This window comes from Bos taurus, chromosome 14 (assembly GCF_002263795.3).
Source record: "Bos taurus isolate L1 Dominette 01449 registration number 42190680 breed Hereford chromosome 14, ARS-UCD2.0, whole genome shotgun sequence".
NCBI lineage: Eukaryota > Metazoa > Chordata > Mammalia > Artiodactyla > Bovidae > Bos > Bos taurus.
Window position 1 is genome coordinate 3528704 of NC_037341.1, and position 25324 is coordinate 3554027.

At 57.2% G+C, this 25324-nt stretch overlaps 1 protein-coding gene and 1 long non-coding RNA gene across 9 annotated transcripts in view; one reads left to right on the forward strand and one right to left on the reverse strand.

The window, feature by feature from the left end:
- The window catches only part of TRAPPC9 (trafficking protein particle complex subunit 9), a 388310-nt gene that overhangs the window by 329275 nt on the left and 33711 nt on the right, over nucleotides 1-25324 (forward strand).
- LOC132342173 (uncharacterized) lies at nucleotides 19078-22368 on the reverse strand. 2 transcript variants are annotated; one of them, XR_009490432.1, is made up of 3 exons: nucleotides 22198-22368; nucleotides 20403-21563; nucleotides 19078-20073 (listed from the first exon to the last, which is right to left on the reverse strand). It is a non-coding gene; the product is annotated as an uncharacterized lncRNA (long non-coding RNA). The 2 variants fall into 2 exon arrangements; XR_009490433.1 differs by having other exon boundaries at nucleotides 20403-22071.

Here is a 25324-nt window from a genome sequence, read left to right on the forward strand (position 1 = left end):
AAGCTCTGGGATCAGATGGGCTGGGCCCCGGGCTGGCCCGAGCCCCCTGTCCTCCACGTCTGTCTGCCAGAGGCTCCTGGCGGGCTCTGGGACGTCTGGACTTGCGGAGGCTCCCAGGAGCAGGTGCACAGCCAGCCCAGGGGTCAGCACCAGAACAGTGTCCTCCAGAGTCGGAGAAGGGTGAGCGATTCTTTGTCCAGGCGCCCGTCCCTTCCCTTGGTGAGAAGTACCGTTTGTCCAAAAATAAGTACAGATTGTCCAAGTGGCTGGCAATCAGGCCGCCCCGCCGCCCCGCTGGAGCCTGGGGAATGGGGTTAATTCTCGAGCGTCACCAGGCTTCTTCTGCTGTCTACTGAGCCCCGTCCTCCCTGTCACTGCTTCTGTAGGCTTTCTAGGGAAACTCTCATCGTATTTTTAATCTTCAGCTTCGCCTCTTGTGTCTCAGCAAACCAAGTGGCTTGGATCCTCTCCATCCCACTCTGACAGTTCTTATCAATCTCCTCCTTAATTAAAGACGGCAGATTTGGCCTCTGTGCCTCTTACCTGCCATCAGCTGGGGCCCGATCAGGTACAGCAGTGGGGACTGGCCTCTCATGCTGCCGCGACGGCCGCCGTCCCCGGGGCTGCGAGGTGGGATGGGTGAGTGGGTGGATACACACGGACAGACAGACAGACAGCGCTCCCAAAGCATCGGCCCACAGGAGAGGGCGGGTGATAAGGACGCGTGCTACCCAGCCGTGGTGAGCAGGGCCAGGACAGGCCTGCAGGATTTCGCTCAGTGCTTTTCAGAATTTATTAGCTAGATGCAGCGTATCTGCAGCCCAACAGATAAAACAAATGAAGGGCAGCTAAGCTCTGGTTCTAGGCTGTGAGGAGGCCAGAGAGGCCGATCGGGTGGGTGAAGTCTTGCCCCCCCCCCACCCCAGTTTAAAAAAAAATTGGTGCTTGGGACTACCCTGATGGTCCAGTGGCTAGAACTCCATGCTTCTGAGGCAGGGGGCCCCAGGTTTTGTCCCTGGTTGGGGAACTAGAGCCCCACGTGCCCCAAGTAAGACTTGGTGCAGCCAAAGAAATAAATTTTAAAAATTGGTGCTCTAGTGGGTGTAGGGCTCTGAGAGGGGAGACGGGTGCTTATGGGTCTTGTTCACAGCAGCAAACCCCCATCCACAGAAGAGCCTGAACACCACTGGGCGGACGGCAGGCTTCCCCTCACAGGGGCACCTTCTTCTTTAAACTCTTCCCCTCAGCCTTCAGTCACCCTGTGCAAGTGAGTCACCCCAGCAGTGAGAACCCACAGCACCCGGCATGGAAACGCCCCAGTTTGCTGGGGGCCTGGACCCCCGTGGAGCCGGCCTCACCTAGTAGTACCTCTCCTCCGGCCTGTGACCGACCTCGTCAGAGCGTCACATCTTCAGACAGGGACACTCATGGCCGAGCCCATGTGTCTCAGGTGTGACCCGGTTTGAGTTTCTGTTGCACAGACCGCTGGGGAGGCCTGCGTGTGTGGAACTGGTCACACCAAGGACGGGTGGGGAAACATGCCACTCTGCAGCCTGTGGACCTGCGCCCACATTCAGGCTGTTCTGCCCGAGCCCTGGGTCAGCCAGACCAGCAGACCCCTCTGGGTCCCACTCCCTCGCTGGAAGCAGCGGCGACGGTAGTACCTGCTGCTCCAGGCAGTCCCCGGGGCGAAGAGTCACAGAGCTCAGGGGTTCCCGGCACGGGCCAGGTGGCTGACAGGTCCCCACATGTGGCCCTGTCTTCATAAAGGAGCCACCCCGCACACTCAGTGTGCACAGCGCTTAGTGAGCGCACACACAGTCCTTGGTCACAGACTCTTGGCCCAGTTATTCCCCAAGGAGCCCTCCACTGTCCCTGGGACGTTTCCCTGGATATGAGTGTGCAGCATGGATTTTCCCAGGTTTCTGCTACCTGTAAATGCCGGTGTACCAGGAGAGGGGTAATGCCTCTTTGTGGGAGGTTCTGCTTCATAGGAAGAGAATTATTTGCTCTGCTGGGCACACACGTGGCCGACCTCTGCAGCTGAGCAGCTCGTTCCGTGCCAGAGGGGTGGAGGTCTGAGTTGGGAAGGGGAGGGGTCAGCTGCCTGTCCGGGAGTGCACCATGCTCAGCACAGAAGGAGAATTCTCTGAAGAAGGTAACTGCCAGTGGCAGAATCTTGAAAGCTAAGGAGAAGTCAGCTGGGGCAGGGGAGCTTCCAGAAGATTCTCTACTCAGGGTATCACCAGGCTAAAACCGGGGTGTTTCTTGGGTGGAATTCTTCCCTGAAGGCCCTGGAAAAAGTCCACTTCCATGCTCTTTCTTATTGTTGGCAGAATTCAGGTCCTTATGGCTGTAGGACTGAGGTCCCTGGATCCTTGCTGGCAGTCAGCAGGGGTGACTATCAGCTCCTAAGGCTGCTCCCTGTTGGTTGATATGTGTCCCCTCCATCCCAAGCCTGCAGTGGCATAGAGAATCCTTTTCACTCTCCTCTGACTTCCTCTTGTGAGTACAGCTGGAGAAAATTCTCTGCATTAAAGGGTTCCCCAGTTAGGTCAGGCCCACTTTGAACATCTGCCTTTCACCAGATGGGCCTTCCCTGATGGCTCAGTTGGTAAAGAATCCACCTGCAATGCAGGAGACCCCGGTTCGATTCCTGGGTCAGGAAGATCCCCTGGAGAAGGGATAGGCTCCCCATTCTAGCATTCTTGGGCTTCCCTTATGGCTCAGCTGGTAAAGAATCTGCCTGCAATGCAGGAGACCTGGGTTTGATCCCTGGATTGGGAAGATCCCCCTGGAGAAGGGAATGGCTACCCATTCCAGTATTCTGGCCTGGAGGATTCCATGGACTGTATAGTCCATGGGGTCACAAAGAGTTGGACACGACTGACGACTTTCACTTTTCACCAGATGACGTAACATAATCACAGCAGTGATAGCGTCACATTCACGGGGTTCTGCCCACACGCAAGAGGAGATTATATAGGCGTGGAGGGAGAAAGGGCAGCTGATCCGACCTGGAGGCCAGCCTGCTTCCTAGAGGAGGCTGCCCTGGGCAGAGTTGTGAACACTGAACAGAGTTCCAAGCAGGGAACAGACCCTCTCTTCGCTCACTCTGGTGGGCCTCAGGAGCCTTCCCCTAGAGCATTAGGGCCACCCTTAGCCTAGACCTCAAGTCCTTGGTGAATCCAAGGACCAAGGAATATCGCCATAAATGTTTGAGGTCAGAGTCCCAGGCCCCGCCTGGCCTCCTGCCCACCAGATCTGACCAGCAGTGGCCCCCGGGTGGGCACGGCAGGTCTCGCTGGCTGCTCACGGCCCAGAATTCCGAGCCCCTCCTCTCTCTGTGTCGCACGTGCCCATCAGACTTGGAGCCCAGTGGCAGTCGGATAGTACCATGTACGTGCTGCCGGTTTCACAGGAAGGCCAAAGAAGAAAGAGGCTATTTTGCACTTAGATTAGAAAATGCGTCCAGGAGGCAGCAGAGTCCATCTCAAGAGACCAGGAGTCTGGCGGGGCAGTGACAGCTTTGCCCCAGAAGCTCTCGAGCCCAGTGACCCCACCCTCACCCCTTTCATAACCTGTTACTGGTGGGGATGCCTGTGACAGCCTGATGGAAGGGTGCCAGGGACGGGGGGAAGTGCAGCCAGTACGGCCAGGGCCTTTATCAGAAACCTGTGCAGCATGCAGAGCTGTCACAGAGGCTTCTGCAGGCGAGCTGAGCACGGGCCCCGGGGCCACACCACCTGTGCCAAGACCCCTCCAGCAAATGATGTCTGTCACTCAACTGCATTGCAAGCTGCTTTGCATAAAAATGAGCCTGTTTAAAGCACTTCCTCTGTCCCGCCAGCCCCTCGTCTGGTGGCTGTCATCTGAGGGCTCCTGGTGGGTGAGAATCCCTGCCGTGAGGGCATGGGTGACAGGTGGGGGGTGCTGTGCATGGAGAGGCATGGGATGTGGTGTGCCCACAGGCTGCAGGGGTCCCAGAGGGGGTGTGGCTGAGCATGGGCACAAATCCAGGGTTATGCAGTTCCCTATGGAGAGCAGAATTAAAGGTAATCATTCAAATTGAGGTGATGTGTGTGTGTGTGTGTGTGTGTGTGTGTGTGTGTGTGTTCACAGGTGGTGTGCATACATGTGAGTGGGCGTGCGTGTGCATGTGCCTTTCTTCCTATAGCCCCTGTTAGGATTGAGTAGGAAGAAAGCCTACTTTCAGAAGTGGTTCTTCTGACTCATGTCTGCATCCGTCTCTGATCACTTCCTGTAAATTGTACTTATGGGATCGCTCTAGTACCTGCCACCTTTTCCCATTTTCTGTGGAGTGGCCCCAGAGCCTCACCTATTGAGCCTGGGCCATCCCGATCATCAGCCCCTCCCTGCCATGTGCGTGGGAACCTTTCTCTGGGCTCCCAGGACCCAGACCTCCCACCATCACCATCACCTTCTCACCCTGATACGCAGCTGACTCCCACATCCGTGAGACTTCCAGGTAAGATCAGGTCTGAGCAGGTGCCTGGCCCTTAGAGGAAGCTCAGAAGATATTTCGGTAATGAATGCTCCTCCCATCTGACCCTCAGGTCCACCCTCCTGCCCCAGGGCTTGGCGTCCGGCCCCCTTAGCTCTCACAGCTGCCCCGTCCTCCTGGGCACAGGGACAGCCCTCCCCCAGGCCCCTGCCCTCCCGGCAGGGAGGACACCCTGGCTCCAGCCACTCCCCCCTTCTCTGCAGGCAGGTGGCCTGAGCTACCCTCCCCCCTTCGTCCCCAGAGCCTGGCACAGTGCTTGCACCATGGGTACTTGGGCCGGGGAGTGACCGGAGCCCTTCAGCTTGAGACCTCCTTGTCTAGAGCTGCAGCTGCCCAGGTCAGGGGCCAGTGGCCCCCTAGGACCCTCCACGGGGCGTGTGTCGCCAGCCCTGTCCTGCAGAGCAGCGGGCTGAAAACAAGCCGGGAAACTTCATCTCCTAGGGGTGGAAGTGACGTTTTCCTCAGAACTTACTATGGAAATGAAATCTCCATTTTTATTGGGAACGGTAATTGATCCCATAGGGATTGGGGCAGCAATTCTCAGGTCCGAGTCGCTGAGGGGACCCATGCAGCCCCTCCCGGGTCCCACTGCTCGGCCCCCACGGCCATGGCCATCCTGCGAGCAGCGCTGCTCTGAGCGATGCTGGCTGGGACAGCAGCCTCGAGGGGCTCGGTGCCGCCCACAACAGCAGCGCCCCGCCCCGTCCCTCGCTGTCTCGGGGCAGTCTCGCCTCTGGTCCTTCGGAGACCTGGGCCCTCGGTGACATCTTCCCAGTCCCTTCTCTGTTAGACTCCTCTCTGGTCCGGGTACAGGACGCTCCATGTGCGCAAGGCCCCCTGCCTCAGAGGGCCTGCCTGCAAGAGGTTGGTGCCCACCTGTCTGCGTCCTCCTGTTTCACCCTGATGGGGAAAACAGACCACTGTCTCTCTGGCTTGCTTCTCCCTGATGGCTGGCAAGCTTGGGGATCTCCTCTGTTGACCCCGTAGACCCCTCCCCTTGAATCCCCTGGTGCGCCCTCTGCCCCTCCGCCTGGGAGATGCTGTGTCTTTTTCTCACCCACTTGCAGGAAGTCATAACCTGGGCAGAAGAGCCGATTGTCCGCTGAGCAAGCCGTGGGTACAGCTTCCTCGTCTCCTGTTTCCTGTGCCTTTGTGCCTTTGCCATAAAGAGTCCCTTCCTTTTCCTGCAGTTCAGTGTCCTCTGAGGAATGTCTCCCCCACTTCCTATTTTATCCATGTTCTTTTCGTCTCCTTCTTCATTTAGAACGTTAATCTATCTGGAATTTATTTGCGCACGTAGAACGAGGTGGATCCTGGCCTGTCGTCCTAGAGATGTTTAGTCAGTTATGCCAGAGCCAATTTACTTTGAAAACCACACTTTCTCCTCTGAATTAGCATGCCATCTATGTAATATATTTAGTTCCCGTGTAAACATGGATCTGCTTCTGGATTCTCTGATCTGTGATGTTGAAAACATTTGTCTGCTTCTGCACTCGCACCGTGCCCTTTAGATTAAGTCTTAACATCTGGCAACGCAAGCCCCCTGCTGCTTTTGCTGTTCTTCTTTTACACTTTTCTTAGTTGTATGAATTAAGAAGGACATTTTTATCCAGTTAAAAGTTACATTCTAATTAGAAATGTAACAAATTCATATCTGTATATATATTCGAATATGTAAAATATTTTCTTTAAAAATAGTTCTTACAATTTCATTTTCTTCTATCTCAAGAGCTGTTTATTTGGGGAGAGGTCTTCTAAATCTTTTCTGTGAAGTCACTTTGGGCATTTATTAATGTAATCCTGATTTTTCTCCCCTTTAAAGTGCTGTGGTGAGCTAGGCTGATTGGTTTCTTGGTGCGAGCCGTCCTGAGGATAAACCGTTCTTGGTCGTGGTGAGCAGTTCTGTGACGTACTGATGTGTTTGGCTCATAGTTTATTCTTTGCATCTCTTGTCATAAGTGGAACTTATTTGCAGTTGTCTCTGAAATGCTGTCTCCAGATGTCACCTCTGCACGCCGACGAGGTGGTCCCCGTCTCGGGGAGGGGGGCGCCCCCCAGGAGCAGTGCGCCGTTAGGGAGTAAGTGCTGCGGTTGAGATGTGTGTGAGGGGCTGAGAGGGGAAAGGCAGTCTTGGGGGCTGTGCCCGAGGAGGGCAGGGTGTTGACATAGGAGCTGATCCTTTTCGAACGACTGAATCGGTGCCAAGTGGCGGGCAGCCGGTACCGGGCCCCCGGGACGGTCCAGAGGGTGGCCGGGTGAGGAACGCGAGCAGGGCACGGGGTGGTCCTCGTGATCTGCGTGTGGAGAGGACGTGAGCCTCAGGTCAGCTGCGTGACCTTGAGCAAGTGACTTACCACCCCTGCACCCCAATCTCATCCCTGACACAGTGGTAACACGTGCCTTCTATGCTGGAAACGCGAGGACCCCGGGACCCCAGGGGCCGGCCATCTGAGGACGGGAGACTTGGGCTGGGGCCGCTGTTTCTCCCGCACCCGCCCTCCCACAGCTTCCTCCCTGCTTTATCGGAGGGAAGATAAAGCCAGTTGGCAGCCTGACTTCGGAGCTGCCCCAGGCTGAGTAGGGGAGCCACCCATGGCAGCCGGAGCACGCGGGCCTTGGGGGCAGGGGTGGCCTGCCCGAGCCCCCGCAGACGCCCTGCTGATGCTCCTGAGGCCGCGCCCGCAGTCTGTCCGCCATGGGCATCCTTCCAGGCATCTCTCAGGACAGGAGCTCCCACTGTTCTCAGCGACCAGCCCTTCCTTCTAGGCCAGCTAGCAGGGCTCAGGGGGAAGAGGAGTTTGGATTCAGATGTGGATTCAGTCTAGCTCTGCCACCTGTTAGCAGCAAACCCAAGAAAAGTGAGTGTTCTGAGCCTCCGTCTCGCGTCTGCCTGGACCGAGACATGAGAACCCAGCCTGGGTGTCAGCTCCGCTCCTAGTGAGACTCCAAAGTCAGCTTTTGTTGCTGTTTTAGTCACTCAGCCGTGTCTGACTCTGCAACCCCTTGGACTAGCCCACCGGGCTCTCTGTCCATAGGGTTCTCCAGAAGAGAACACTGGAGTAGGTTGCCGTTTCCTATTCCAGGGGATCTTCCTGACTCAGGAATTGAACCCAGTCTCCTGCATTGGCGCGTGGATTCTTTACCACTGAGCCACCTGGGAAGCTGCTAATGTTGACTTGCCCAAGGTCAAATAGGTGTGAAATCTCACCTGCGTGAGTCACCAGCACGCAGGCCCGCTAAGCTTCCTCCCTCGCTCCTCCGGCCAGCAGGGAGAGGGGCTCGTGCTGGTCCCGTTTCACAGGTCAGAACAGCGATGGAGGTGACCCTGGGGGCAGAGCTCCCTTAGGGATGCAGACGGCAGGCTCTGGTTCGTGTGTTCTTCGGCTCGCAGAGCAGCACCCCTGCTGTGGGCCTCAGGCTGCATTGCCCTTGTGCCCTGTTCACAGGCTCCTCCGCCTGTCCCCCCGACACTGGGCCCACTGACCCCTCGCCTGCTGGCCACTGAGCCTTTGTCCGTGGTGTCTGCTGAGCTCCGCCCATCACTCTTCACCTCTTCCCAGGATGGCCTCTCTCCTCGTGGGCACACCTGTGTCTGTTTCATCACTCTCCTCTCTGGGGGTTTCCGGAGGCAGCGGACAGTCACACGGGTGCCTCGGCCCGTCTGCATGGCTCTCACCCGTCTTTCCAGTTGCCCACTGACTCCACTCAGGGCAGGTGTGCTCAGGTGCCAGGTGTACCTGTGGGAACATTGGCTGTGGGAGCACTCAGGGGGACTTGGGGAGGGGGCGGGGTGTGGGGAGGCGGGAGGGGCTGGCAGGATGCTCGGCGGTATCTGCTCGGGGAAGCCGCGGTCAGCCTCTGGGCTGGCCGTAGGTGTGGGGTTGATTATCTGTGGCTGTGCGGTGGAGTGAGCATAATCGTATCGGCTCCTGGTGTGTGCTGGGCACGCTTGTGGTCTCGGATGTGATGCTAGTGGGGGCAGGGCTGCTGCCCCCTCGGGCTTGGAACGGCAGGTGGGCAGGTTTGTGGAGGACCCCGGGTGCCGGCGGGTGAACCCAGGCTTGGCCAAGACAGAGGAAGGGCGTCACGGTGGGCAGGGACAGAATGTAGGGCAGCTGCCCGGGTTCGTCCCCAGCGAGATCTCCACCCAGCCGCCCACGCGCCAGTGTGTTTCAGGGCCCGCCTCCCTCTGAGGCAGCCTGTTGCCTGGGGCATTCGGGGCGTCGGGTGCTGCTGCTCGGCGGCCGCCCTGACGCTGCCGGCCTGTCGTCACGCTGGCAGGATGGCCTCGCTCCCGGCACTGCGCCCGTTTAGTCCAAATGCTGCCGACGCGGCAACCCAGGGCAAAGTGCTGAGTCCGTCTTTGGGCGAGGCTGTACTGCAAAGTACATTTTAGCAGCAGCTTCTGTACAAGTCGAGCTAACAACTTTTTTTGCTCTGGGGGTACATGCTAAGTGGGACAAGATAAATGGATTATCCGAGCTTTGCATTCGTCTCCCTCTAGGGGGTTATCAAGTTAGATGTTTTTAGGGATGAAATATTATAGTCTCTAGAGATATATCCTTGTTTTGAACTAGGTTGGGTACAAGAACTCAGGGGTCTAAGTCAAGCACATCCCCTCCTTGGCAAAGAGAAGTAAAAACCTATGAAGGACCAGCCAGACCTGTGTGTGAGTTGTAACAGAAGCTGAAAGTGGAAACGACCAAGCTAGGTGTCCCCCAGCTGGGGTCTCGGCGACTCAGGGTCTACCCTTTGATGGCACGTTGCTCAGACATTGAAAGGAATGGAGTGCCGAGATGTGCTGAAATGTGGGTGCGTGTTTAACATATCACGTGAGGTGAAAGAAGCCAGACGTTAAAAGCTACACACCATCCGATTCCATTTGTTTGAAGCATCTGGAGCAGGTAAATCTATAGAGACGGGAAGTAGATCAGTGGTTGTTGGGGGCGAGGGGGTGGGTGAGACAGCTCCTAGGTGCAGGGTTCCTGCTTAGTGGGCGACCTGCTCTGACTGAGGTGGTGGTGATGGGTGCACACTGTGAACGTGCTGGAAGCTCTGGATTATATACCTTAAGGCGGCACGCTATGCTGTGTATGAGGTACATCTCAAAGATGTTAAAAAATAGTAAGCTTTTTAAAAAACCAGGCAGAACCCTGCCTCAGCCACCCTCAGGCTCTGCGACCTTAGCTAAGCTCCTTAAGCTTTCTGTCTCTTGCCCTCTCCTGTGTTAAATGAGACTCATGACACCCACCTGTGCGGGGGGACGTCCCATCCCACCAAGACAAAGCCACCCAACCCGTGCCAGCACGTCCCCCACCCCGCCGTTCTACACTGCCCACCATCAGAGGCTTTCTGGGGCATCAGACAGAGAGTCCTGGGAGATGGGAGCCCTGCTGGGCACTTCACACACGCTGCAGAGCCCATTTCAGTCTCTGGAACATTCTCTCTCCAAGCCTCTGCACGGCCTGGAGTTCTCAAATACCCAGGAAAGAAGGCAGCGTGAGCACCCCCATCAGATCCACATCCCCCAGACCTACAGACACTCCCAAGGGAACGCACGTCTCAGTCTCGGGGCATCTGCCCTTTATCTGGGCTGAAAGCCAGGGCCCCGCCCACCTGGCAAGGCCTGGGGAGTTCAGTGAGAATAAGAGAGCTTAAAGGAGGCAGGCAGAGAGCTTGATCTGGTTTTCACCAACTGCCCAAGTGGGTGCCCCATTAGGAGGTGCCTCTGGACCCCTAACGTGAGAGAAGCCCTCCCCAGCCGGGGTGGGAGCCTATGGTGGCGTGTGATGAGTGATTTGAAAGTCCCATCGGGAGACACGCTGGGAGCATTACTGCTCCAGACAGCAGAGAAAACTGGCTGCAGACCCAGCTCTTCCGCGGTCCAGTCAGTGGGGGCTGGCCGGGCCCCTGGCTGGTTGAACTTCAGGCTCCAACCCTGCTGGAGGCGTGTGAGCCGAGGGCTGGAGCCGCTGCTGCCCCCATGGGCTCATGTGCTGTGTTTGCAGACCCTGGCGCCCTGGGGACTGGCGCACGGGCACTTCCTGGCTTCACAGAGCAAACTCACAGACCGTCCAGACCACACGTTTGGATGGCATTCCCTTCAGATCGTTGCCAAGGTGACCGAGATATAGATCCCCACTGTGGAGCATCCTGCCACTGGCTGAGCACACAGCCAGGCGAGGAGGGGAGCCCTGCCCTGCACCCCCACCCCACACCCACCCCCTCCTCCAGCTGCTTATCTGGCCTCCCAGAGACACGACTTCTAAATGTGAGGCTTAATTATCTGACGGCAAATCAAACCCTCCATGACTTTTATGCTGTGTTCTTTCCCCGAGAATAACTGTGCACTGAACTTTTCATCTCAACGGTAAAACCCTCCCTCACACGGCGGCCGGGAGCCAGCCCCCACTGCGAGTCATCCGCACACGGGTCCCCACGGGTCCATTCATTTGATTCGTTTGTTCGACACACATTAAGTACCTACTGCATGCCAGGGATAGAGCAGGGAGCACGGTGGCACCATCCCACCCTCCAGCGCCCACTTTCTATCAGTCAGTTCAGTTGCTCAGTAGTGTCTGACTCTGTGACCCCATGGACTGCAGCACGCCAGGCCTCCCTGTCCATCACCAACTCCCGAAGCTTACTCAAACTCATGTCCATCGCATCAGTGATGCCATCCAACCATCTCATCCTCTGTTGTCCCCTTCTCTTCCTGCCTTCAGTCTCTCCCAGCATCATGGTCTTTTCAAGTGAGTCAGTTCTTCTCATCGGGTGGCCAAAGTATTAGAGCTTCAACATCAATCCTTCCAGTGAAGAGTCAGGGCTGATTTCCTTTAGGATGGGCTGGTTGGACCGCCTTGCTGTCCAAGGAACTCTCACTTTCTGTAGGGGAGACAAGTGTCTGGTAGTGGCTGGAGACAGGGAGGGCAGGGAAGGCCTTGCCGAGGGGGCCACATCAGCAAAGACCCCCAGGAAGGTGGGCCAAGCCAGGGAGTATTAAGGAGGGACACTCGAGGCCAAGGAAGGGGCAGGGCCAAGGGTCTAGGGGGAAACAGCCGACCATGTACAGGAGCTAGCAGGGGACCCCAGGGCCCGAGCGGAGTGTCAGGGGTTGGGGAGAGGGCAGGACACCAGGGGGTGTCCGGGGATGTGTTAGCTTTTGGGCTTCTGCTGTAGTACCACAGTTTTCCTTCAACAAATCTCTAAGAGAAGAAGAAGGGCCTTGGGAGCAGGTGCTGAGAAAGCTCAGCCGGCAGGTGCTGAGGGCCTACTGTGTGCGTCAGGCTAGGGCCTCCGCGTGCGGGAGAGCTCAGATGCTTCTGGGAGGGAGAAAGAAATCGAGAGACAGTGAAACGGCACGCGGGCCCCGGGAGCCCAGAGAGGGTCACTGGGAAGGCCTTTCAGCAGGTCCTCTCGGCTGCAAGGGTGGAGGTCATGTGGACTAAAGGAGAGGGTTTTCCCAGAAGTCCTGTGTAGGGATGGGAGCTCCAGAAGGCCCTGGGGCATGTTCCTGCCAGTTGGTGCTGACCACCCAGTCCACGGACAGCAGGGCAGGGTTACGAGAGGATGGAGGTGACGAGTGACATGTGTAAGGCCCCTCGGTTCGTGGCAGTGCATGTGGCAGAGGGTGCTGGGTGCTTGGGGCTGTGCCTTGATGGCGTTCTGTGGCCAGCACTCGGCCAGTCAGTAAACATCTGACGAGTGACCGAGCCCCAGCCCTGGAGCTCCCGGGCCTTCAGAGGCCGCCTGGCCCCCCACTTCTGCGCCAGTCCCTGCAGGAGGTCTGGCAGCTGCTTTAGGGAGGTGCTCACGGGAGCCCCGCCCCTCCCTGGGGCCCTTGTCCAGGGGCTCAGAGTAGGGGATGGAGACTGGGTGGATTTGCCATGGTGATGACGGAACAAGGGGCAGGTTCTGACAGAGCCCCCGAGAGTGGGCAGAAAGTGCCGTTGTGGGGACATGGCCCCTTTCGGAAGCCAGTGAAGGGGGTGGTTCCGGCAGGTTGTGACTTAGCGCTTGATACATGAGGTTATGGGGATTACACTTGTCTGCACGCAGAGCCAGGGGGAGGCCAAGAAGTGGCTCTCCAGGGCATTTCCTGGCGATCCTGTGGTTGGGTTGGTGCTCTCACTGCCGGGGCCCAGGTTCAACTCCTGGTCAGGGGACTAAGATCCTGCAAGCCATGGAGTGCAGCCAAAAAAAAAAAAACCAAGTCTTTCCAAAGGAGAGCCAAGCCTTCCTTCCTGGGAACTTGTGACTCTGACTGTATGTGGCCAAAGGGGGTTTCTGTAGGTGTGAGTTAAGGGACTTGAGGTTATCCCAGATAACATGCATGCATGCATGCTAAATTGCTTTAGTCGTGTCCAACTCTTCGTGACCCTGTGGACTATAGCCCGCCAGGCTCCTCTGTTCATGGGATTCTCCAGGCAAGAAAACTGGAGTGGGTTTCCTTGTCCTCCTCCAGGGGATCTTCCTGACCCAGGGATTGAACCTGCATTTCCTGTCTCCTGCATTGGCAGGCGGGTTCTTTACCACTAGCGCCATCTGGGAAGCCTGTCCCAGATAACACGCATGGGCCCTAAATGCAGCAGCGTGTTGTTATAGGAGGGAGGCCGAAGAAGGGTCAACGCACAGGAGAGAAGGCCGTGTGACCCCAGAGGCAGAGGCTGGAGCAATGCAGCCAGAAGCCAGGGAAAGCCAGCAGCCAGCAAAGGCTGGGAGAACAAGGAACAGAGTCTCCCGGGGCTCTGACGGGAGTGCGGCTCTGCCAGCACCTCGGCTCAGCCCAGCGATGCTGATTTCAGACTTCTGGCTCCTGAGCGGTAGGAGAATAGATGGCTGTGGTTTTCAGCCACTCAGTTTGCGGTAATTTGTTAAAGCAGCCCAGGAACCTCTTCCAAGCAGCACTGCTTGGATCCCATTGTGTGTTCCCATACTGGCTTATTGAAGTGATGGCCAGCATCCAGAGTTTAGAAGATAACCCTTTGGAGCAGTGGCTCACAGTCTCCTGTGGATTGGAGTCATTTATACCCTTGTATCCGGAGCCAGTCCCTGCAAAGCACAGATCCCGATGTAGCCACACCTCGGGCAGCACCCTCCACGCCTCCCCTCCACCCCCTCCTTTAAGAAGGCAGACACAGAAGCAATCAGAAGCATCTGTCACTATCGTTCCGGCTCTCATCTTCTCCCAGCTTAGCTGCTGTACCCTCGCCCAGCCCCCACATCTTCAGAAGCTTCTCTTTAGGATGATAAGGTCATATTTCTAAATCCTAGATCCAATTAAAAGTGTCTGTTTCCATGCAAGATTGGTATATCAATTGTATTTCTATACACTAGCAATGAACACACAAAAAAATTAAGAGCACAACTCCATCTACATTGGCAGAACAAAGGAATAAACCTAAGAAGTGTATATGCTGAAAATTACAAAATATCCTTGAAAGAAATTAAAATGTTTAAAAACATAACTAATTAGAAATCTTTTGTTCGTGGATCAGATGACTTAATTTTGTTAAGATCAATCCTCCCCGAACTGATCTACAGATTCAATACAATCCTTATCAGAATTCCAGCTGGTCTCTTGGCAGAAATTGGCAAGCTGAGCCTAGAATTCAAATTCAAGGGACCCAGAATAGCCAAAATAATATTGAAGAGAAAAAAAAAGGAATAAAGTTGGATGACTCACACTTCCTAATTTCAAACTTATTATGAAGTCATACCTATTTATTGAAGAAAATCCATGTGTAAGTGGACACGTTCAAGTCAAACCCGTGTTATTCAAGAGTCGGCTATGTATTCAACGAATTGCTGGGACAACTGGATATCCATATGCAAAAGAATGAAGCTGGACCCCTTCTTTACGCCATATGTCAAAATTAAGTCCAAATGAATCAAATACCTAAAAATAAAAGCTAAAACTACAAAGTACTTAGAAGAAATCATAGGGATAAATCCTCATGGCCTTGGACTTGCCACCCTCTCCCTAGACAGGATACCATTGTTATTGTCCAACAACAAGAGGATAACTTGCACTTCATTGAATGCAAGTCGCAGTCACAATACGAGGCCACTTGTCCCCTGCTAGGATGATGTGGGGAACTGGAACCACGTACTCTGCTAGTTTGAATGTAAAACGGTGCAGCTGCTTTAGAAAGTTAAATGTAAGCGTCCTATATGACCCAGCAGTTCCACTCTGAGATGCATATATACCCAAGAGAATTGAAAACTTGTTCACACAAAAACTTGTACACAAATGTTCATGGCAGCATCTTCATAGCAGCCAAGCAGTGGAGACAGCACAAGCGTCCGTCAACTGACGAACAGATAAGTGTGAGTCATCCATGTTGTGGAATGTTACTCGGCTGAGAAAAGGAACTGGAGGTTCCTGATCTATGCTGCTGCTGCATGGGTGAGCCTCGAGAACATCGCGCTAATGAAAGAAGCCAGACACACAAGCTCACCTACTGGCTGATTGCTTTCACGTGAGATGTCCAGAACAGGCACATCTATAGAGACAGAAGTAGATGAGTGTTGCCCAGCCGGGAGGTGGGGGTGGGGGACAGTGTGGGGAGTGACTGAGTCACCCAGCTCCTGAGCATGCGCCCCAGAATAAGGGTCCGGGGGCTGGGACAGACCTCCCAGGTGACTGGGGCGGGCTCCGCTCCCTGAGCCGCAGCACTGCTGGGTGACCTGCATGCGCCCCCCACCCCCCAGCGCAGAGCTGGGCTCTTGAGCCCCTGGAGAAGCCCAGGGCTCTGCTCGCAGACTGACTTTGTGAACAGCACCGGGAACAGGGCAGCAAGGAGAGGGAGCGTCCTGAGCAGGCCTCCTCCCCACTCCATCTCTGCTTGTGCTGAGAACCAGTCTCCTACTGATGCCGGCGGAGCCCCTCCGCCTCCTCCTGCGTTGGCTTTGCTTAGTGACTGTTCACCACAGCTGGTGACCCCGAGCATCGCACGCTGGGGTCCCTGTCCCTTCCCACTGCTGTTCAGCAGAGGGGGGGTCTCAGGCTGGTATTTGGTTTGTGCTTGGCTGGTTTTCAATTCCAAAGCTCTGCCTCCCACCTCTCTCGTCTCCCCGGCCCGTCTTGCATCGTGATCCTGATGGCTTCCCAACACTCCAGCTGTGTACTCAGGGTTTCAGGTTAGCCTTGGGCTCTTTGTCAGATAATTGAAAAGGATGCTTTCAGATGCTAAGTGGTGGCTCTAAGTGCTCATCAAAGTGTCCGCTTGCTGATGACTTCACCTCTCCCACCGCCCCCACCGCACTCCTACCCTGCGTTGATTACAGATCCCATCAGCTGCACTGCCTGGCAATTAAGCCCTGTGAGCCCCAGGGGAGAGCTGTGTCTGAATCATGGAAGCTCAGGCTGGAAGGGTCTCTGGGGGCTGTCTGGCCAGCTCCCCCATCTTCCTGGTAGCGCTCTGAGATCTCCGTGTCCAGGTGTCTCACTGAAGCGCCTGCGGAGAGGGCCCTGGTGACACAGGGTGGCACCTGGCTCTTACAGCTCATCAGCAGTGGCCTTTCTTCCTCCAGAGGTGTCTGGTGGATGGGTCCTGTACACGATGCAGGCGCGGCAAAGCAGAGTGGGCTCTGCGCTGGAGCAGGACAGCTGGGCCTGTCCCTCTTTCACCGTGGCCTCTGGGGACCTGGACGAGACCCTGAGTTCTGGGTGTAGAGTCCAACACGGAGCAAAGAATCCTCTCTCGTGCCTGTCCCTGCTGCTGCTGCTGCTAAGTCGCTTTAGTTGTGTCTGACTCTGTGCGACCCCATAGACGGCAGCCCACCAGGCTCCTCTGTCCCTGATATTCTCCAGGCAAGAACACTGGAGTGGGTTGCCATTTCCTTCTCCAGTGCCTGTCCCTAGAGGATCTGATATCTCCCCAAGAACCCAGTGCATTATTTCTTCCCAGGGCTCCGAGAGTCCTAAGGGAGTTAGGGTCGAGACGTGCCCAGCACACAGTAGGGCCTGCACGAACCCTGGTTCCTGTCTTTCGCTCCCTGACTGTCCTTCCCCAGGCTTAAGAAAGAAACAATAGGCTTTCTTGGTTGTGGGCCTGCTCTCAGGTCCTCTCCATGACAGACACGGCGATCGTCACATGAACAGATTTAACGTGTGATGAAGTCCCAGTGGTCGCTGCTGCTCGTTTGGGACTCGAGGCTGCAGGTAGTGTGCGGGTCCTTATTTAGCACCCGTCCCTGCTGGACCTTCCGAGGCTCAGCCGGGGGAGCCCCAGGCAGAAGCAGCGTCCACCTGGTGACGTGCACAAGTGCGTCCTCTGCTGTGCGGCCGTGGACCCAACAGAAATGACAGGGTGAGCACGGTCTGTAGGCCACGGGCCAGGAACAGGGCTGGAGAGGACGGCCGGGTCACTGTCCTGCTCCTGGGGGTGCATGATCGCCAGGCAGGGTTCACACCTGGGTTCCTAGAGCTTGCCCCCCAGGGGTGCCTGGCGTGAAGAGCTGTGTTAGGGATGCTGCCCGGTCCCCCAGGTGGCCAGGGTCACCACTTGGCCTGGGTCCCCTCTTCTCCCAGACGCCTGTCCGACAGCCACGTTGGGCAGCCCTCCTGAGTCATGCGATAGTTTGGAGCCTCCTTGGACGGCGCGAACCCCGTGGCAGTCATGTGGTGCACGCTGGGGGTGGTAAGGAGGGCAGCATGGGCTGTGCACAGTGCCCAGTGCCAGGGGGGCAAGATGGGGTCCCAGACCAGTCTGTGAGCTCCTGGGCACCCCTCCAGAGGGTGGGCTCCCAGTCTCCATGGCTGCATGAGGAGCTCACGGCCCCTCCCCTTGGCTGCTGCCTCCCTAAACAAGCTGACCGTCCGCTGGGGGACAGCCGTAGAATGACGGGCTTGGCCGCAGAAGGGGCAGGCTGGGCGGGAGCCAGCCCCCCCCACCCCCGCTGGGTGTGGGGTGCCCTGCAGAGGGGAGCACACCTCCATGGGCGTGGTCGGGATGGAGCAGAGTCAGGGTTTCCTTTCGAAAGCTCCTCTGACTTGGAACCAACTCTGGGCCAGGCGTGTCACCCTCCATGAGATGGCCCCTCTGCACAGGGCCCCCAGAGCCATCACCTCACTTACCGAGGAGGTGGGGATCATGTCCCGTTTAAGAGGGCAGGAAATGGAGGCTCGGAGAAGTTAAGCGTCTCTCCCAGGGCACACTGCCTAGTAAGTGGCCCAGGCTGGTTTTGAACGTGGCTCCTTTGCACCTGGCTGCCTTGGCCCCTGGCTGGATGAGCAGCTCCCTTCACAGCCAGACCCAGTGAGTCACTCGGCCAGCAAGCCTGGCCCTTGGCTCTGAGACTGCCCCACCGGCAGCCAGCTCCTGTCCCCTGACACACGGCAGCCCGAGGAAGCCCTTTGTCATTCTGCTTCCCTGTGAATGATGGTTCCGTTCACCTGCTGTCAGCTCTGGGCAAACAGGATTTAAAGTCCAGCCGAGCAGTGTGCTTTGCCCCAGAGGTGGCATAGGCCCAGGCCTGGACGTCAGCTCCACAGGGCGCCGTGCTGCGGGAGGTGGGTGCCCAGACCTGGACCCGCCGAGCCCAGCGCCACCCGAGGGGGCGCTGACCTGCTGAACATTGGCTCCTCCCGGGGCTGGAGGGGGGCGTCTTCACAGAAGTGGGGCCCTGTGGTCAGGCCCCAGCTGTCTCTCAAGCCCCAAGTCCGGGTTCCTACTAACAGGCTGCGTGTGTTCCTGTATGCGTGTACGTGTGTGTGTGTGCACACGCAGACTGCAGGGGGCCTGTGTGTGGGTGTGTGTGCTTGTGTGTGTGTGTAGTGTGTGTGTGTGCACACGCAGACTGCAGGGGGCCTGTGTGTGGGGGGTGTGTGTGGGGATGGGTATGTGTGTGTACACAGGTTGAGGGGGCCTGTGTGTGGGGGGGTGTGTGTGGGTGTGTGTGCTTGTGTGTATGTGTGGTGTATGTATGTGTACACGCAGGCTGCAGGGGGCCTGTGTGTGGGGGGGGGTGTGTGGGGTGTGTGTGTGTGCTTGTGTGGGTGTGTGTACACGCAGGCTGCAGGGGGCCTGTGTGTGTGGGGTGTGTGTGTGTGCTTGTGTGGGTGTGTGTACACGCAGGCTGCAAGGGGCCTGTGTGTGGGGGTGTGTGTGTGGGGTGTGTGTGTGTGCTTGTGTGGGTGTGTGTACACGCAGGCTGCAGGGGCCTGTGTGTGTGGGGGTGTGTGGGGTGTGTGTGTGTGCTTGTGTGGGTGTGTGTACACGCGGGCTGCAGGGGGCCTGTGTGTGGGGGGGGTGTGTGGGGTGTGTGTGTGTGCTTGTGTGGGTGTGTGTACACGCAGGCTGCAAGGGGCCTGTGTGTGGGGGTGTGTGTGTGGGGTGTGTGTGTGTGCTTGTGTGGGTGTGTGTACACGCAGGCTGCAGGGGGCCTGTGTGTGTGGGGGTGTGTGGGGTGTGTGTGTGTGCTTGTGTGGGTGTGTGTACACGCGGGCTGCAGGGGGCCTGTGTGTGGGGGGGGTGTGTGGGGGGGGTGTGTGTGCTTGTGTGGGTGTGTGTACACGCAGGCTGCAGGGGGCCTGTGTGTGGGGGGGTGTGTGTGGGGTGTGTGTGTGCTTGTGTGGGTGTGTGTACACGCAGGCTGCAGGGGGCCTGTGTGTGGGGGGGTGTGTGTGGGGTGTGTGTGTGTGCTTGTGTGGGTGTGTGTACACGCAGGCTGCAGGGGGCCTGTGGCTGGCCAGTGGAGGACCAGCAGGGCGGTCTGAGACCCCTTCTTGCAAGGCGTGAGGTTGCCCCCTCCAAGCCCCTCGTCCGTCCCTGGCAGTGCGGGCTGCCCCCGGGTGCTGTGGACACGTGGGGCCGTGTGGTCTGTTGGTCACCCCGCCTCTGTGCACTGGATGCCGGCACCCCTCCCCCAGGCGTGATGACCAGACTGTCTCCAGACCTCGTCCCGGGTCCCGGGGGTGGGGGGCAGAGTCACCCCTCGTCTAGAACCCTTGCTTTGTGCTCTGAGCGCCAGTCCCGGGGTGGGGACCGCCCTCGTCCCCTGCGGCGAGTGTGGGCCCCTGGGTCTGTGCCCCCCACCCCTCCACCACGTGGCACCTCTCGCTGGAGAACAAAGCCAGCCTCCCAGTGTCATTTATTCTCCGGTCACAGTTTTGAAAACCTAGGCGGTCGATTCGGAACGCCTGAATTTGATTAGCGGAGCCGAGCTCTCTGGCGTCAGCATTTGCAGAGCACTTGGGCTCCCAGTTCAAACAGGGCTAACCTTATCTTTGGGAAAATAGAGTGTGTTTGAGGCCTGATCACAGGCATTAAAGCCATTAATTAGTAATGAGATTCAATTTCCCGGTGTCCTTGCCCGTGTGTGTCCCGATGCAGAGATGGTGCTGCGAGCGTTTTCTGCAGATGCATGGACAAACACCTGCTGTCCCAGTTCAGTGGCCACACATCGTAACGTTCCCCAGCCCGGCCAGGCCCCACGTAACCCCATTACTGAGAAAGATGAGCCCCGGCCGGGCGGGGCGGAGGGGAGGAAGCAGGAGAGGCCCTCCTTAATGAGATTAGCGATGTCAGTGTTCCAGTCGAGGCCTGTTAATAAAATGGATGAGAGCTCACTCAATGAGGCTCCCTTTCCACTCTCCTGCGTTAACACAGTTGTCTCTCTCTTGGTTTTGCTAACCTCTGCCTCCTGCCCCTGCCTGCCTCCCTCTGGTTCAGGGTCAAAGGCGTGCTTACCTTTTATCCCAGCCCAGGACCCCAGAGAACTGGTAGCCAGGAGCACGTGCTGCGTCCAGCCAGACTGGAAGGCCACGTGGATGAGGGACAGTGGGAGGTGTGGGTGTCCAGGCCGATGAGCCCCAGCACTGCCCACCACCCCCCCCACCGGCCGGGTGAGCTTCAGCATTGTTTTGACTCACCCCCCGCCTCCAGCTCCGGCCGCCGAGGCTGGACAGGAAGATACTGATCACTCAGATGTGTTTCCAGGTTTTGTGAGATGATGGACACACAGATTGGGGCCTCTAGGAAGTCTGCAGGGAGACGCACAGCCCCTCCCGTTCTGAAGTGTGGCTGAGCTGGGCTGAAATTCAAGCATCGAGGGCGAAGGAGGCCAAGTCACAACAGATGCCTGAGGGCAGGGCAGACGCGGGCCTGTGGACCAGACAGCCTGGGAGGCGGGCGGCGGGCCTGTGGCCTCGCCCGGGTCAGCGTGGCTCGGGGTGGCGCCACGCACCTGCGTCCTGCCCGGGCTCTGCGTTCCCATCTGTGGGTCCACCCGCCAGGCGCCCACCTGGAGGGGAGGCCGCAGGGGCTGTGGTGCATGAGTGCCAAGCGCGCTGTGCTTGCCCCGCCAGGAGCTGCAGGCCTCTTGTTCCTGGCACGTTTTTTTTTTAATCATCTCACGACGTTTGGATGAATGTCTGTGCCGACGGTCTTCGCTGCACTGTCCTCTTAACTCCCAGGAGGTATTTGCATCTTAGCGTCCAGCCAGTTTCTCACGTCAGAGAGACTTGAGTGTATGTGCTTCGGCTCTTCTAAAACAAGGCCCCTTTCATTGGGACTTTTCTTCCAAACCCTCCGGTCTGACCGGGACACTGTCGGCAGAGGGGCCCCGGGTCTGGTTGTGTCCCCTGAGGGCCCTGGGGTTGGCACAGCCAGAGAGCAGGCAGCCTGGCTGTGACTGGTGGGGTCGTCTGCTCAGACAGGTGGTGGGCCGACCGTGTGCTGGGCGAGGCCGTGGGCCCTAGGGCCGGTGGTGCGACGCTGCCCTGGTTTCCTGCCGTCTCTTCCCACCCACTCTCTGCCGGGTCTGTTCTTTCCCTGGAAAGGAAGGTGGGGAGCAGACGGAGTCCAGACCCAGGCTGGGGTGTCCGCAGCCATCACCCCTGTGTGTGGATGGCCACCCCAGAAAGAACCTGTTTCCACGAACTCCAGGGACCCCGGTACACGGAGGCATCAGGACCCTTGACCACAGACCTCACAGATGGGCTGGATTTTGGTCACTCGTCTGGCTGGGGTCCACGCTGCCCCAGCCTCTCCAAGCCTCAGTCTGCTCCCATGAGGGAGGGGTCCTTGTAGGTCTGTGTGGGACGGGAGTGGGAGAGTGTAAAGCCTGCACCCCCAGAGCAGGCAGCCCTGGGGGAGCAGTGTGTGACATGGTATGTGGTCCTGGCCATTCCCTGCATGGGGGTGGCTGTGGGGAAGTGCCCTGGGGGGTCCCCGGCCCCTCTGAGGGCCGGTCTCTGCCGGGGGCGGCGCTGCCTGCTGACCAGCGAGCCCAGCAGGTGCTGGGAGCGGGAGGCCCTGGACCAGGACTCCTGGCTGCTCCCTCCCTGGCGGCCGGCATCTCCGCCCGGCCTGACGGTTAACAGTTCTGACAGGCCAGGCTATTTTTAGAAACCTGTTCCCACATCTTTTCCCTGTGGGAAAAGGAAAGCAAGTTAAAATTTCAAATTAACCCACCAGCCCACCCTCCTGCAGCACACACTCACTCACAGTGGCCGCTTGGGGCGCGGGCTGTGCAGGAGGGGCTGGGGGACGTCTGTGGAGGGTCCTCTGCACACCAGGCTCTGTGAGGGGCGCTTACGTCTGAGATGGGGGTGTGGGGGGGAAGCCGACATCACAGAGGGACCCAGCAGAGACCCCATCGGGGACGGGGGCAGCTTGTTGGGGTCACCCCGCCAGGAGGGCCAGGCCCGGCACCCCGTGTCATACCTGGGGGTGGGCTGGCGACAGAGGGGCGCCTCGCAGGGGTGGGGGTGAGTGCCCGGCAGGTGGTCCCCCCTCACTTCCCAGCTGCCCTCTCTGCCTCCCAGTGCTCTTCTGCTCCCAACTAAGGTGGTGCTGGCAGTTGTCCTGGAGCGACGCAGCGTGTCACCCCCCCCACCCCTGTTACCAGGCAACCTGAGGCCCAGCCACGCAGTCACAGGTCACTCCAAGTCACACCTCTCAGCAGCTTTCCCATGGGGCCTGGCCAATACACAGTGGTCCCTGGGCAGAAGCTGGCCCAGGTGCCAGTGGGCAGGGACACTTGGCCCAAGGCTTGAAATACCAACGGGGTTGATTTGAAAAATAAAAAGGACATTAAGCAGTCACTAGTTTTAAAAATATTAACCTGATAAAGGTTTTAGTATTGGGGAAAAAAAAACCCTGATCCTGGGAAAGACTGAAGGCAGAAAGGAGAAGAGGGCGTCAGAGGATGAGATGGTTAGATAGCATCACTGACTCCATGGACATGCTGCTGCTGCTAAGTCGCTTCAGTCGTGTCTGACTCTGTGCGACCCCAGAGACAGCAGCCCACCAGGCTCCCCCGTCCCTGGGATTCTCCAGGCCAGAACACTGGAGTGGGTTGCCGTTTCCTTCTCCAATGCATGAAAGTGAAAAGTGAAAGGAAAGTCGCTCAGTCGTGTCTGACTCTTAGCGACCCCATGGACTGCAGCCTACCAGGCTCGTCTGTCTCCATGGACATGAGTTTGAACAAACTCTGAGAGATGGCGATGGACAGGGAAGCCTGGAATTCTGCAGTCCACGGCATCGCAGAGTTGGACGTGACTGGGCAACTGAACAACGACAACTGATAAAGATTTACGAAAAAACTTAAATATATATCACTGTCTTTGACTTGCTCATTTACAATGATATTTCCGGCAAGGCCCCTTCCTGTTTTGGGGGTTAACAGTGAGACGCCCCCTGGGCAGAAGTCAGCTCAGAACCGAGGTCCTCATCCTCAGAGCGGGCCCAGCAGCCGTCCTTCCAGGCTGTGATGAGAGCAAAGATGCTCCTGTCTGCCACGGGCCTGGCGGGGCCCAGCCAGTGTAGGCACCCCCGACCGCCCCCACTGTCTGCTTGGGCCTCGGCATAGATGTGAAGCAGCTCAGTCACCCTGAACCGGAGTTTTCCTCCTCCAGTTTAAATTAAGCAGTGACTAGACGTTCCCCCAGGCAAAGGCTGTACTCCTCATCCGTCACCTGGGTGTTGTTCATGGAAGAGGCCTGGCCTTCCTGGTAGTAAAGCAAGCCCCTCACGCCCTGGCTGACTCAGTTTCCGGAGGTTTAGCAGCTTTGTCGGAGGTCTGGTTAACACACAGTAAACTCAGCATATCCAAAGGGTACGACCTGATACATCTGGACGAATGTGTACCCTGGTGAAGGGCTTCCCAGGTGACCCAAGGTAAAGAACCTGCCTGCCAACAAAGGAGACGCAGGAGACGCGGGTTTGATCCCTGGGTTGGGAAGATCCCCTGGAGCAGGGCATGGCACCCCACTCTGGTGTTCTTGCCTGGGGAATCCCGTGGACAGAGGAGCCTGGCGGGCTACAGTCCACGGTGTTGCAAAGAGTGGGACGCGAGTAAGTGACTGAGCATGCATACCCTGGGCCAGGCATACCCTGATAAAGCCTTCTCCACCCAAGCTTCCTCTTGCCCTGCAGTAATGCCCTCTTTCTGGCCCCCCAGCGCCGCCCCGTGCCCAGCACCAATCGGCTTTCCGTCAGCGTAGGTTAGCCTGTCTCTCTGGCCCCAGCGCCGCCCCACGCCCAGCACCAATCGGCTTTCCGTCAGCATAGGTTAGTCTGTCTCTCTGGCCCCGGCGCCGCCCCGTGCCCAGCACCAGTCGGCTTTCTGTCAGTGTAGGTTAGTCTGTCTCTCTGGCCCCAGTGCCGCCCCGCGCCCGGCACCAGTCGGCTTTCCGACAGTGTAGGTTAGTCTGTCTCTCTGGCCCCGGCGCCGCCCCGTGCCCAGCACCAGTCGGCTTTCCGTCAGCGTAGGTTAGCCTGTCTCTCTGGCCCCGGCGCCGCCCCGTGCCCAGCACCAATCGGCTTTCCGTCAGTGTAGGTTAGTTTTGTATCAGTGGGCTCTTGCACTGTGTACTCTCCTGTGACCGGCTTCTTTCATTCGGAATGACCGTTTTGAGATGCCTTCCTGTTGTGCATCTCAGCAGTCTGCCCCTTCCCGTTGCCAGGCGGCACCCCGTCAGAGGTGCCCACCTTGTACTCCTCACCCGCTCCCTCCGTAGACACTTGGCTTGCTTCCAGCTTGGGGCCGTTAGAAAGCAGCACAGCCGTTCGTGTAAAAGTCTTTGCACGGAGGTGCACATTCGTTTCTTTGGCATCACTCTCTAGGCGTGGCGTCTTTGGGTCCCGTGGTAGATGTTTGTTCCTCTTCCTGACATCGCCCCTCTCATTCCTGATACCCATCACTTGCATGCGCTCGTTTTTCCTGATCAGGGCGGCTGGAGGTTTACTAATTCTACTGAGCTTCCCAAAGAACCGGCTTTTGGTTTCATTGATTTTCTCTATTGATTTTCTGTTTTCCATTTCATTGATTTCCACTTTGCTGTTTATTTCCTTCCTTTTTTAAAAAACATCAGATTTAATCTGTTCTTCTGTTGCTAATTTCTTAGTGTAGAAGCTGAAATCATAAATTTGAGATTTTCCCTCTCCTCTAGTAGATGTTTAGTGCCATAAATTCCCCAGGAAGCATTACTTTATTGGCATCTCACAGATCTCGATACGTTTTCATTTTCACTCAGCTCAAAATAATTTCTAATTTCCCATTTAATTTCTTTTCTGACCAGAGGGTTATTTGGAAGTGTATTGTCTAGTTTCTAAATATTTGGGGATTTTCCAGATCTCTTTCTGTTATTAAATGCTAATATAACACCATCGTTGTCAGAATGTGCTTGGTATGACGATCTTTGTAAGCTTCCGGTTGAGAGTGTGGTCTGTGTTGATGAATGTCTTGTACACTTGAAAGAGACGTGCTCTACAGTCCCGCCCTGCAAGCGTTAACCAGGCAGGTCGTTTGACAGGATTGTTCAAGTCCTTTATGTCCTGACTGATTTTC